Source organism: Vombatus ursinus, unplaced genomic scaffold (genome assembly GCF_900497805.2).
Source record: "Vombatus ursinus unplaced genomic scaffold, bare-nosed wombat genome assembly UNPS02014811.1, whole genome shotgun sequence".
NCBI lineage: Eukaryota > Metazoa > Chordata > Mammalia > Diprotodontia > Vombatidae > Vombatus > Vombatus ursinus.
The window spans coordinates 3413550-3425806 of record NW_020954589.1 but is presented as its reverse complement, the minus strand read 5'-3'; the positions used below and the strand labels follow the sequence as shown (position 1 = coordinate 3425806).

The 12257-nt window shown below is 38.1% G+C and overlaps 1 pseudogene; it reads left to right on the top strand.

The window, feature by feature from the left end:
• Positions 1–11406: 11406 nt before the first annotated feature.
• The window catches only part of LOC114053529, a 31516-nt pseudogene continuing 30665 nt past the window's right edge, over positions 11407–12257 (top strand).

The following is a 12257-nucleotide window of genomic DNA, read 5'->3' as shown; positions in this document are numbered from 1 at the left end:
GGGTTAAAGAGAATACAACATATACATTTAAAAGGGAATAAAAGTCTTCTAAATTTAAAAAAAAAATAAGAAGATGAGGGAACAGGATGGGGGAGGTATAGACAGTTGGGTAGATTAACAGAAAAGGGATAAAGAGGGAGCAACATAGATAGATAGATAGATAGATAGATAGATAGATAGATAGATAGATAGATATAGATATAGATATAAAAGTCTTCTAAATTCAGAAAGAAACAAGAGGACAAGGGGGTGGGGGAGGAGAGGATAAAGGAGGGATTCTTAGAGGGGGTAGGTTAAATAAAAGGAGGGCAATGTAGCAGGTAGAAGTAAAGCAGAAGAGTGAGGAGAGATAGGAATAGGGTGAGAAGGATAGTAAGGAAAAATAGGGAGGAGAAAAATATACAACAAGTAATCATAGCTTAGAATCTGTATGGGATGAATTTACCCACAAAATGGAAACTGATAGCAGATTAAAAATTTGAATTCAACAATATGTTGCTTTCAGGAAATGCTATAAAAATGAGAGTTACACACAATCATAAAATAAAGGTCAAGAGCAGAATTTATTATGTAAGAAAAATTGGGGGTAGCAATCATGATTTCAGACAAAGTTAAAGCTAAAATAGATTTAATTAAAAGAGAAAAATAGGGAAACTACACTATACATCATTCATATTATTCAATATTGGTTTAGACCATTTAAAATAACTAGATAGTATAAAAAACCTGAGAGTATACTTACCAAAACAGATACAGGAACTATATTATATGAATACAAATACAGAACACTTTTTATACAAATAAACTTAGATCTAAGTAATTGAAGCAATATTTATTGTTCATGGGCAGGTAGAGCCAATATAATAAAAAAATTACAATTTTGCTTAACTAATCTATTTATGTAATACCATCCCAATTAAATTACTAAAAAAAAATTTACAGAGTTAGAAAAAATATAACAGGGTTCATTTGAGAGAGCAGAAGGTCAGGAACTTCAAGGAAACCAGGGGGAAAAGATGTGAAGGAACCAGATTAAGTAGTATCAGATAAACCATATTATAATGTGAGAAAATTGTTGAAGTTTAAAATGGATGATTTTGATTATTTTAAATTAAAATGTTCTTGTATAAATAAAGCCTATGTAGCCAAGAATAGAAGGAATGAAGAAAATCAGAAAAAAAAACTTTCAAAGACAATCTCTCAGATAGAATGAGATTGGGTTGGAATATTGGTGTGGTGTAGAAAATGATGAGCTGGTTGATTTAGAAAAAACATGGAAAGACTTGGACCAATGAAAGAAGATGCTATCCACCTTCAGGGAAACAGATGACAAGTGGAAATAAGCATAGTATGGTCTTACATATATGTATATATGCATATATGTGTATATGTTTATTGATATTGATATGTATGTGTGTGCATACATGTATATGTGTGCCTACATGTATGCATGTGCATATATGTATACCTGTATATAGATAACTATACACATGCATATGCACATATACATACACATGCATATATGCTAAATTGTAGCCTTGGGGGGGATAGTAAAAAGTACACAGCAGAGAACAAAAGAAAACCTGCAAGGAAGCAAAGAAAACCTGAACAGCTTTGGAAACAATGTGTAGTATTTATTATATAGATTTTCTTGAAATGGAAATTTATAGCTTCAAACTGAGTCTTTTCTTATGTTCTGCTCTGTACATGGCAATGTTTGTTTTTTTTCTTTTCTTATTTTGTATTTAAGTTTAAAACAAATTCAAAAACTTTAAAAAAAAGCTATTTGGTACTGTCTAAAAGTAGAATAATAATCAGTGGAACATACTAGATAGGAACAAAGAAAAAATAATGAGATTCAATAACCTGGTGTTTGATAAACCTAAGAACATAAAATACTTGAGGAAAAGTTCCCTGTTATATCTGAACAGCTGGAAACATTGGAAGATAGTTTGGCAAAAATTAAAGTCCAATGGACATTATATATCAGACTCAAAATGGATATGGAAACTAAATATTGGAGGTCACACTTATAAAAAATTCAGAAAAAGAACGAGATCTGGCACATTCTACAGCTATGATTAGAGGAAGAATTCCAAATAAAACAAGAAACCTGTCATGGAATTTAAAAGAAATAGTTCCAATTACATGAAATTGAAAACTTTGACTGAAAGTCATGAAGCTAAAGTGAAAAAAAAAAGGAATACATTGATTGGAGGGTGTTGGAGAGAAGGGGATAACAACACAAAACATTTGTTACAAGAGAACAGTTCACCAGTACAGGAGGATAAAGGGAAATATTACAAAATGAAAATTATGCAATAAAAAAGCAAAAGCTAGCATTACTTGACTCAAGGAAGTCAATCTTTCTAAACAAATGAAAATGTAAAACAAAGCTCTCCCTCTCTGAGCTAGAAAAGCTTGTGCTAGAAGTCAAATGATAAAGAAATTCAAGGCATGCATATTGACAAATAGAAGACAAAATAAGCCTTCTTTGCAGCCCAAATGAGAGTTTATTTAGAAAAGCTCAGAGAATCAGCAAAGAAATTAATTAAGACAAATAGCAATAAAGAAAAAAAATTTTAAGTATTAAAATTTCTGTGGCCAAAAAAATAAAATAAAAAGAAATCTCATTAAAAACCTGCAAAATAAATAAAATACTTGAGAGTCTACTGTACAAGATTTACATAAGTACAATAACCAAAACCTCTTTGAAGAAATAATGAATTAATTAAATAATTGGAAAGCTATTCATTGCTTATGACAGGGTCATTGTCAATATAGTAAAAATGATGATATTACCTACGTATATTGACAGGTTTAGTGCTATGCCTAGACAATTAAAGGGAAGGATTACTTGGTAGAGCTAAATAAAATAATAACAAAATTTATTTGTAGAAACAAAAATTTTTAGAATATCAAGGGAAATAATGAAACAAAGTAGAAATAATGAGGGGATGGCACTTCCAGACTTCAAATCTTATTATAAAAGAGTCATCCTCAATAGAAATTAGCAAAGGTTCAAAAAAATAAGTAATAAATGGAGCAGACTAGGTAAGCAAGACTCAGACAACGGAACACAGTGACCCTGTGTTCCACATATTTAAAACAAACAAACATAAATTATTTGGGGAAGGACTCCTTTTTTCTTTGGTTTCCAAACTTTATGTAGCATCCTGTCCTTTCCTAAAAATAAAACAAAACACCATATTGTGCCCCCTGCCATGCCTTTTAGAAAACAATTTATCCAAATAATATTCTTAGCTTGTGTTTTAGTCTCGTAAAATTAAGAACTTATTAGTATTTTATAAAAACATGCTAACAAAGCTTAAACAGAATTAAAATAATATATAGGGATATTTAATGATTGATCAAAGTCATCGACAATGTTCACATTTATAACATATAGAATAACCATAAATATTACATAATTAATGTGATGGATATTGCTTGTCTTTCAGCACAAAGTTTCTGAAGACCTTATTTATGGTGGCCCTAATCATATTGCTACTCATCATTCCCTTTCAAACATTAATTCAGATGGATAACATCCTTATTAATAGCAAGAAAGCCCATATCATACAAAAAAGTTATTATGACAAGTATCAAAATTTGTATTATTTTGTTTGATACACCAAAGAACTTCTTATTCACTTATAGTAAGCGTGTAAGATTTTTATATTCTAATAGTTTTTTCCAACATGCTACCACAATACAAGTCTATGTGTTGTTCTTGTTCAGAAAGAAGACCAAAGATCATAGTTGTCTATGGGAAATGAATTGCTTATTTATTCATATTCATAAATACCTAGGTCTTTGAAATATAATGATAATTTATTGTATGTACAGGTTTTTACTTCCTTCTATTTCATTTGTAGAACTTTTTTTTTTACCTGGGAAGCATATAAAATATTATTTTGTAAATTTATTATCTAAAGCATTATCTTTTTAATAAATGTAGTTACTTTCTTTCCAGATAAAAATATAAACTTTAAAAACAATTGACTGACTTATTTAGAGTACTCAAGTTTTCAAAACTACATTTAAATACATATTTCAGTAGAAAATTTTTCCTATTAAATAAATTTGCTTTATCAGTACTAGTCTCTATAATAAATAGTGATTTCTCATTCTATTTCAAACACACTCCAAAGTAACTTGGCATGAGGAAGCCATCATGTTTTGTAATAATATATAAATGCTTTAAATTGTGTTTTCAGGGACAGTTAGGTGGCGCAGTGGATAGAGCACCAGCCCTGGAGTCAGGAGGACCTGAGTTCAAATCCAGCCTCAGACACATAACACTTACTAGCTGTGTGACCCTGGGCATGTCATTTAACCCCATTGCCTAGCCCAAAATAAAAATAATAATAAATTGTGCTTTCAAAGAGCCTTCCTTTTAATGTATGTTTTGTTTTTTGCTTTTTGGTTTTGTTTTTTTTTTTTTTTCAAAAAATACGGTGGCTTCTTTTTGTGACAATATTAAAAAAAACATTATGTAGTTCTTCATTCATATTTCTCATTGCAAATTATTATCTGCAAAGCAGACAATGTGCACATATTTCATGAGGTGGCCCATTTTGAACCAGTGCTTGGAGAGTTGTGTTTTGTTCTCATATCAACTGAACTCTATCAGTATAAAGACCAATACAATTTTCCCATATTACATGACTTTCATTTTTAAATCTCTCTATTATGTTGAAAATTCTTCTTGGTGAGGCATTGCTATTCATAGGCTTATAAAGTGACAAAGCTTCCCTAACATCAGTTTTACAGTAGGTCTTACATATATAATCAAATCTTTCATTACATCTGGTGTTTCATCCACTTGTGATGCAAAAGAGGAAGATTTTAGTTTCTCAAATCATCATAAAACTCATTTAGCTATGTGGGTGATTCTTGCATACCATATTATTTTCAAGTGGAGCCATTTGAAGTTGCTTTACACATGATTTGTTTCAACAATATCAATAGTCACAGGCTGCACCATCATTTGTCCTATTGAATGAGGCTTTTTTATACTTAGTCATTCTATAAGCAAATGCAATAGTATAGGTTTGATAAAACCAAATTACTGCCCCCCTTCCAGTTACTGGAAGAATGACTCACTATTTAACAGAAACTGCTGCTGGGAACCCTGGAGAGCGGTTCAGCAGAAATTAGGTTTAGCTTAAAACCTCACACCATATATCAAGATAATCTCCAAATGGATAAAGGGCCTAGATATAAATGCTTGTTTCCTTCCTTCCTCCCAACCCCCTCTTATCTTTTCCAGAAGATGGTTTTTTCTATAATCTTCTAACTCTATCTTCTGGTTCCTTCCCTCTTGCCTATAAAAATTACTCTGTCATCCTTTCAAAAACCCTCACTTGGATCTATCACCTCCACTAGTCATCCTCCTTCCCTTTTTTGAAAAACTCCTTAAGATAGTTGTATATACTAGCTGCTTCTCCTATTACTTTAAAAACAACAAAACAACAACTCTGCGTTTTGGCTTTCCAATCTCATCATTCTACTGAAACTGCTCTTTCTAAAGTTACTAGTGGTCTCTTAATTATGAAATTTAATGGTCTTCTCTTAATCCTCATCTTTCTTGATCCTTCTGTAGCATTTAACATTTTCTATTACCTCTAGGGATCTCAAGGTGGTTCAGTAGATAGAAGACTGGGCCTGGAGTCATGAAAACCTGAGTTTAAATCTGACCTTGAACACTTACTAGCCATATGACTTCAGGGTCAGGTACCTTATCTTGCCAGGTGATCTTCAGAATCTTCCTAAGATAATTCAAATAGAAATGATTCCATTTCTTGGCATGACTCTGGTAAACTGTCCAGGTTTCACAGGCATACAACAGTGAGGTTGGTATAGCAGCTCCGTAGACCCTCAGTTTGGTACGCAGTCTAATACTTCTTCTTTCTCACACATTCCTTTGGAGCCTCCCAAACACTGAGCTAGCTCTGGCAATGCCAATCTCATCTATGTGTACATCCCTGGAAGGTTTACTGCCAAGGTAAGTGAACTTATCCAAAGCATTCAATATTTCTCTATTTGATGTAACTGGTAGTTCCACATACGGATGGTGTGGTGTTGGCTGGTGGAGAACCTGTTTTCTTGGTGTTAATTGTTAAGCCAAAATTAGCACAAGCAGCAGAGAATCAATCCATACTCTGTTGCATCTCAGCTTCAGAGGCTGAAGCTGAACAAATTTTAGCATATGAATGGAATATTGTGACATAAGAAAAGATAAAAGAAACAATTCCAGAGAATCCTAGGTAGTATGAACTGATGCAGAGTGAATTGAGCAGAATCATTTTATACAAGGAAGGTAACAAGGATGGCAAGGACGACCAAAAAAAAAAAACCTTTAAAAGATATAAGAACTCTGATTGATGTCATGACCAATCATGTCTCCAGAGGACCTAAGGTACATGGTATCAGTCTCCTGACAGAGGGGTAATGGACACAGGTGCAAAAAGAGATACAAATTTTCTGAAGCAACCAGTGCATGGATTTATTTTGCTTGAGTATGCTTATTTATTACAAGGATTTTTTTCTTTCTGTTTTTAATTGAGGAGTGGAGGTGATGCAAGGGGAATAAAAAATTATGATAAAAAAGAACATTATTTTAAAATGCACAGAGGACGTAAGGATGTATAGACAAGCAGGATAATTTAGAAAATGATATGTAGAATTTATCACATACCTTTTTGTAAAGCAAGCAGTATGAAATAAGATTTATGATTTTATACAGAATCACATTTTCGTGTTTTGCTGTGCATGTGGAAATGGTTTTTTTTTGTATTTAAGTTCAAAATAATTTTTATAAAAGAAATAGATTGTATGAGATACACAAATTAGTAGCAAATGTCTCAGAGACAGCCTCAGAGCTTAGGAGAAGGAGAAATGAGGAGATCACTGGCCAAGCTGTGTTTCTTGACCCCTTTCTCACCTCCCCAGCAGCTGCCATTAAGCTGAAGTTACATATTTCACAGGAGAAGACTTTAATCTCAGGTGCCCGAGTGCTACCTGAGTCCCAAACTGAGCTCTAGCACAAGATTCCTGTTCTCTCCTCCCACCACTCTCCCAGGTTCTCTGGGAGTCTCCACATCTGGTATCAGAGACACCAGAACCTGAGAAGAAAAAACATAAAAGCCACAAGGCCATTGCAGAGAAGGAACTCTTGGCCAACCTCGGGTTCAGAGATTTCACTAGGGTAGTTGCCTCAGTAGGAGCTCTTCCCCTCCCCTTAAAGCTCTGCATTTCTACTCTCTCTACTTCCCCCTATTTCCCCCATAAGGACCCTCCTTATCTATTCTCTTAGTTCTTCTTCCTTCTCAGAGCCTCAGAAGTAGCAAAGGAAGATTTGGTGTCCTACCCTTCACACCACCATCCCATGTTCTAGTCTGAGGAGGCATGAGGTGAGGTACCTTGACCCCCTAAGAACCTGAAAAGGTCCAGAATGGCCAGAGAAGCCTCACTGCTGCTGTTCTTGATGTCACTGGGAATCTCAGGTGAGGAGGAAAGGTATGGAGGAGGAAGAGGGAATGAAAAGAGAAGGGAGTGAGATCAGGGACTTTGCAGAGAGGTCAGGGGGCAGAGAGGGAGGCTCTCTGGGGAGCCTGGACTGCTTCTTTGGGGCAAGGTCTGGAGAAAGGAGGCTCTCTGAGGAGACTAGTTTCCTTCTTACCATTGCATCCTCCAGTCAGGCCAGAAAAAGGGTCTTGAGTCATAACCCAAACTCCCACTGACCTGAAGCTGTTATGGTCTGCAGGCTCCCAGGAAACAAAAAGTTTGGATGAGGAATACATAAGAGACAGAGAAAGAAAAAAGAGATGGTAGGATGACAAATGAAAGGGAGAAGTTCTAAAGAAGGATTTTTGAAAATAGGAGAGACTTGGGCCAGTTTGAAGGAAGCAGAGAAGTAACTGATAGGAAGATATTGAAGGTTAGAGAGAGAAAAGGGATAATTAAGGGAACATTCCACTGGAGAAGACAGGAAAGGATGGATTAAGGTCATAGGTAGGGAGGCTGTCCATGGGAAGGGCCACTTCATCAAAATTTGGGAAAGGAAGGACTAGAAGATGATGTCAAGGAGCACTGAGAAAAAGAGAAGGTGATTAAAGACAGCATTTCAAGAATGGCCTCAATTTTTTTTTTTCATTAAAGGAAGAGGCTAAAGCCTCAGCTGAGAATGAAGAGGAAGAGTCATCACAAGAGGACTGAGGAGAGAAGAGAAGATTTGGAATAGCTACTGTAGAGAGTCAAATAGGGAATTAGAGAGAAATGAAAATATTGCCTTGCTTCAATGATGACCTAGTTGAGATTAAATAAGATGAAGACAGTTCAGTTTTTGTGACTTCCTCCAGTTCCTTTCATCTGCATGTGAGTAGGAGAGTAAGAGGTAAATGGTGGTGATGACATCTAGAGGTTTAGGGGTGCTGGAACTCCAAAATCACAACATGTGGGTGATGCCCAAATAAATTTGACCCAAGACTTCTTTCAGCCAGAGACAAAATTTATTAAAGATCTGCCGTATTAGCCAGACTCTTAAGGAATCTGAACATTTGTAAGCTATTGGCTAGGTTCTTAAGGAATCTGAGCACCTTAATGGAGATGAGATGGACTTTATATACAGAAAGACTGTGGGAGGGATCTAGAAAGGATCTGGATAGGAGTATCCAGAAAGCTGGGATGAACTGAATGCCAAGGACCTGGACCACTGAGGCCAAGAGGGAATGGAGTCTAGATAGGGTCAAAAGTGGGAAGTAGCCAGTGGCCATAGGGAGGGAAGACAATGGAGGGCTAGGCTAGGTTAGGGGTAACAGAGAATTGAGAGATTGGGCATAGGTGATAAAGAAAGGCCAGTTGATAGGATTATAGCCTCAGGGGAATCAGAGTCCTCCTCAATCTAATGGGAGAATTCAAGGAGAATCCCTTAGACAAATAGGACCTAAATTCTTTTTGGGGTAAGGGGCAAAGGTCCCATACCCCATCAGTGGGAGTAAAGTAGGATTGGGATTTAAAAAGAATTGAACAATGGATTCATGAGTAGAAGCCAGTGTGGGTTCAACCCAGGTCAGCTGGTTTGAGGTTCTGGAAAAAGAAAAGTGATGTCAGAGTAGGGTAATGTCAGATATTTATTTTTCTTTTTTTGGTTAGTTTTTATGTAAGTAGAGTGCTTGTGGGTCATGAGACCCAGGACATGGTCATCACAGTGTATGGTTGAAGTGGATTGGAGGAGTAAGTCACGGGTTTTGAGTAGACTGAAGAACTAGGAAGTTAGAGTGTGTGAGAAAGCATCAACATGAATGCTGAAATGTAGTATAAAGGGCAGGAGTTGGGAAGAGATGAACACAATAAACCAAATACTGAACTCCCTGAGAAAAAACAGAGAATGGCTTGGGAGCTGGTAGACAACAGCCACTGTGATCAATATTGGGTGAAAATTTTTAATCAAGTAAGCTTCAAAGGAGGGGAATTTACTGAGTAATGGTGGTCAAAAAAAAGAAAGAAAGAAAGAAAAAGAGAAAGAAAGAATCCAGAAGTGATTGTGGGTAGCTACAGTGTGTTCTGACATCCTCCCCAGGACCAGTGTGATTAGGTGGAGGGTGGGAAGAGATGATATGGGAGAAGGTATAGTCAGTGTTGGAGAGGGTGGCCTTGAGTGCTGTATTATCTGGGGAGGCCCTGTCCAGAATGAAAGTTTATTCATTATGGAATAGGAATTCCAAAGGCAGAGTGGAAAGGGAGATCACAGTTGGAGTGGGAAGGGAAGGGCTGAAGAAGAAAGAATGAGAAAAGAGGAAGTAGGAATCAAAACCATTTACTTCTAGGCAGGCAGCAATTAATAAAGATAGAAAAAGGTAGAGTTTACAAGGCATAAAGTGAGCAGATGGTGACAAGTGAATAAGAATACTTAGTCTCTGGAGTTTTATGATGGAGACCTTCCTAAACTATCTCTAAACCTATGACCTTATGACAGGATAGGTAAGTTTTGGTGAGAGGAGGATACTGGGAAAGGTTTGGAATAAGAGGAACTGCTTTGAATTAGGAGCTAAGCACTGAAATAGAGAATTCTTGGCAGCTAAGGGCAAACAGAAGGAGGAATTTGAGATCACTGGAGACCAGTGGGAAGAAAAATCACAAAAGGTGGTAAGAGGCTCTTAAAGCCAAAATCTACCCATTCTCACACATCAGACACTGAATAATTTGATTTCCCACAGTTTGGATCTTTCCCTCTCTCTCTTTTTTCCTTCTCACCTGACACACCTCTCTTTCCATAAGTTTTTTAGAAAAGGAGAAATTCCTCATTTTGGGTGTGGTCCTGACCTTCCTGCTCCTATTAGGGGTCCTTATTACAGGAATTGTGTACATCAAGAAACTCCACCAGAAAACCAAGATAGGTAAGAGAGAGAAAACTCTCACCTCCCTCTCACTTTCTGCCTCTCACTGCCCTCATGCTCCACACCCTCACATCTTTCTAGCATTTCTGTCCCAGGGGCTGGGGGAAAGATGACCTGTAGAGCCTCTGGGCCAACCCTCTACTGATCACTTTACATTTCTCTCCCCTATGACACATCTCATTCCACTTTATATTATGGTGAGAGTTTACTTATCCCCTTGGATAAGTGAGCTTCCTGGGGGGAAGGACTGTGTCTCATTCATTGCTGTATCTCCCTCAGGGCTTGGTAACACTGGCCTTTTACATACCTGTTCATAGACATGGCAGCTAGGTGGTGCAGTGGATACTGCCAGGTTAGACACTTACCAGCTGTGTGACCTTGGGCAGGTCACCTATTTGTCTCAGTTTCCTCATCTGTAAAAGGGAGCAAGAGCAGAGTCAGGATCCTTGCACCTCATGCCATCTCTCTTGGGAACAGGCTAAGGGTTGACAGCTCCCTGTGTTGTCTCCCCCTGAACACCAAGGGAGGACCAGCATGACCCCAGAAATCCTACACCTGCTGCTGCTGCTGCTGCTGCTGCTGCTGTCTCTGGGGACTTCAGGTGAGGGGGGTGGGACAAGGATGAAGAGGAGAGGGCTGAGGACAAATGGTGATGAAAAATAGGGGGGATGGGAGTGAGGGAGAAGGCTGAGGTGGGGGAAAGGGCTGGACACCATGGGGTGTCCAGGGGCAGAGAAGGAAGAGAGACTCTCTAAGCTGCCTCTTTAGGGCATATTCTGTCTATGGGAGCGCAGAGGAGGCTGCTTTCTGAGGAGATCACTCATCTTCTTATTCCCTAGGCAAGCCAGGGAGGACTTGGGCTGAGCTCTAGTACCAGGAGTTGAGACCGAGGTCTCCAGGCTACAGGGGACCAGAACAGGCTGAGGAAGAGTACAGACAACTGGAAGGGGAGACATTCAGTGTGAACTGCTTCTACAAGTCCCAGGAGCGTGAACATAGATGGATGTCTTGGTGTAAAAAGCAAGAGAGTGGAGAGGACTGTGAAATACTACCCTTAGAAACAAGCTCCAAGTTTTTCGTGGCAGGCAATGAATACTTCTCCTCTTATGACAATAATAATGGCATCATCACCATCACTATCACAAAGTTTAGGCTCAGAGTAAAGGATTCAGGTGACTATGAGTGTGCGATGCCTGACGAATCTGCTGAGAGGAAAGGAGTCATCAGGAGATTCCATCTGGTGGTGTCCCCAGGTAAGTCCCTTCCAGCTGAAGCCCATTCAATTCAACAAATATTTGCTAAACACAGATTAAGTGCAAGGCTCTTTCTTGGGAGTTTTGAGATTCCTCCGGATGGAGTGGGGTGGGGTCTTAACCCCTCCCCCTTTCTAGCTCTCACTTTTTCTCCTCTCCCTCTTTGCCTCCCCCAACACTTCCCCATTCTTTTCACTATGACTCTATTCCAACCCAATTAATATTTGTTAAATGCCTACTATGTACTAGGCTGGTGATACAATTAACACAAAAAAAGACAGTCCCTGCCCTTTAGGAGCTTATAATCCAAAGGGGTAGACAACACTCAAAAGGAGACAGGAAAGGGGGGTGGTGAGAAGAGGGTAATGGGACACCAAGGGCATACCTGGCACAGGGGAATCTTGTTCCCTGGAGTTAAAACCAGGCAGGGCAGCAGGTGCAAGGTGGAGTGAGATCATTCTAGGACGAGTTACGGTTCCTTCCCCTGGGGAAGAGGAATCACCTCACAAGCTTGATGGAAAGCTATCCCTGGGATTTACTGCTGCCTCCCCATATCCACCATATCTCTCTCTCAATCTCTCTCTCTCTCTCTCTCTCCCTC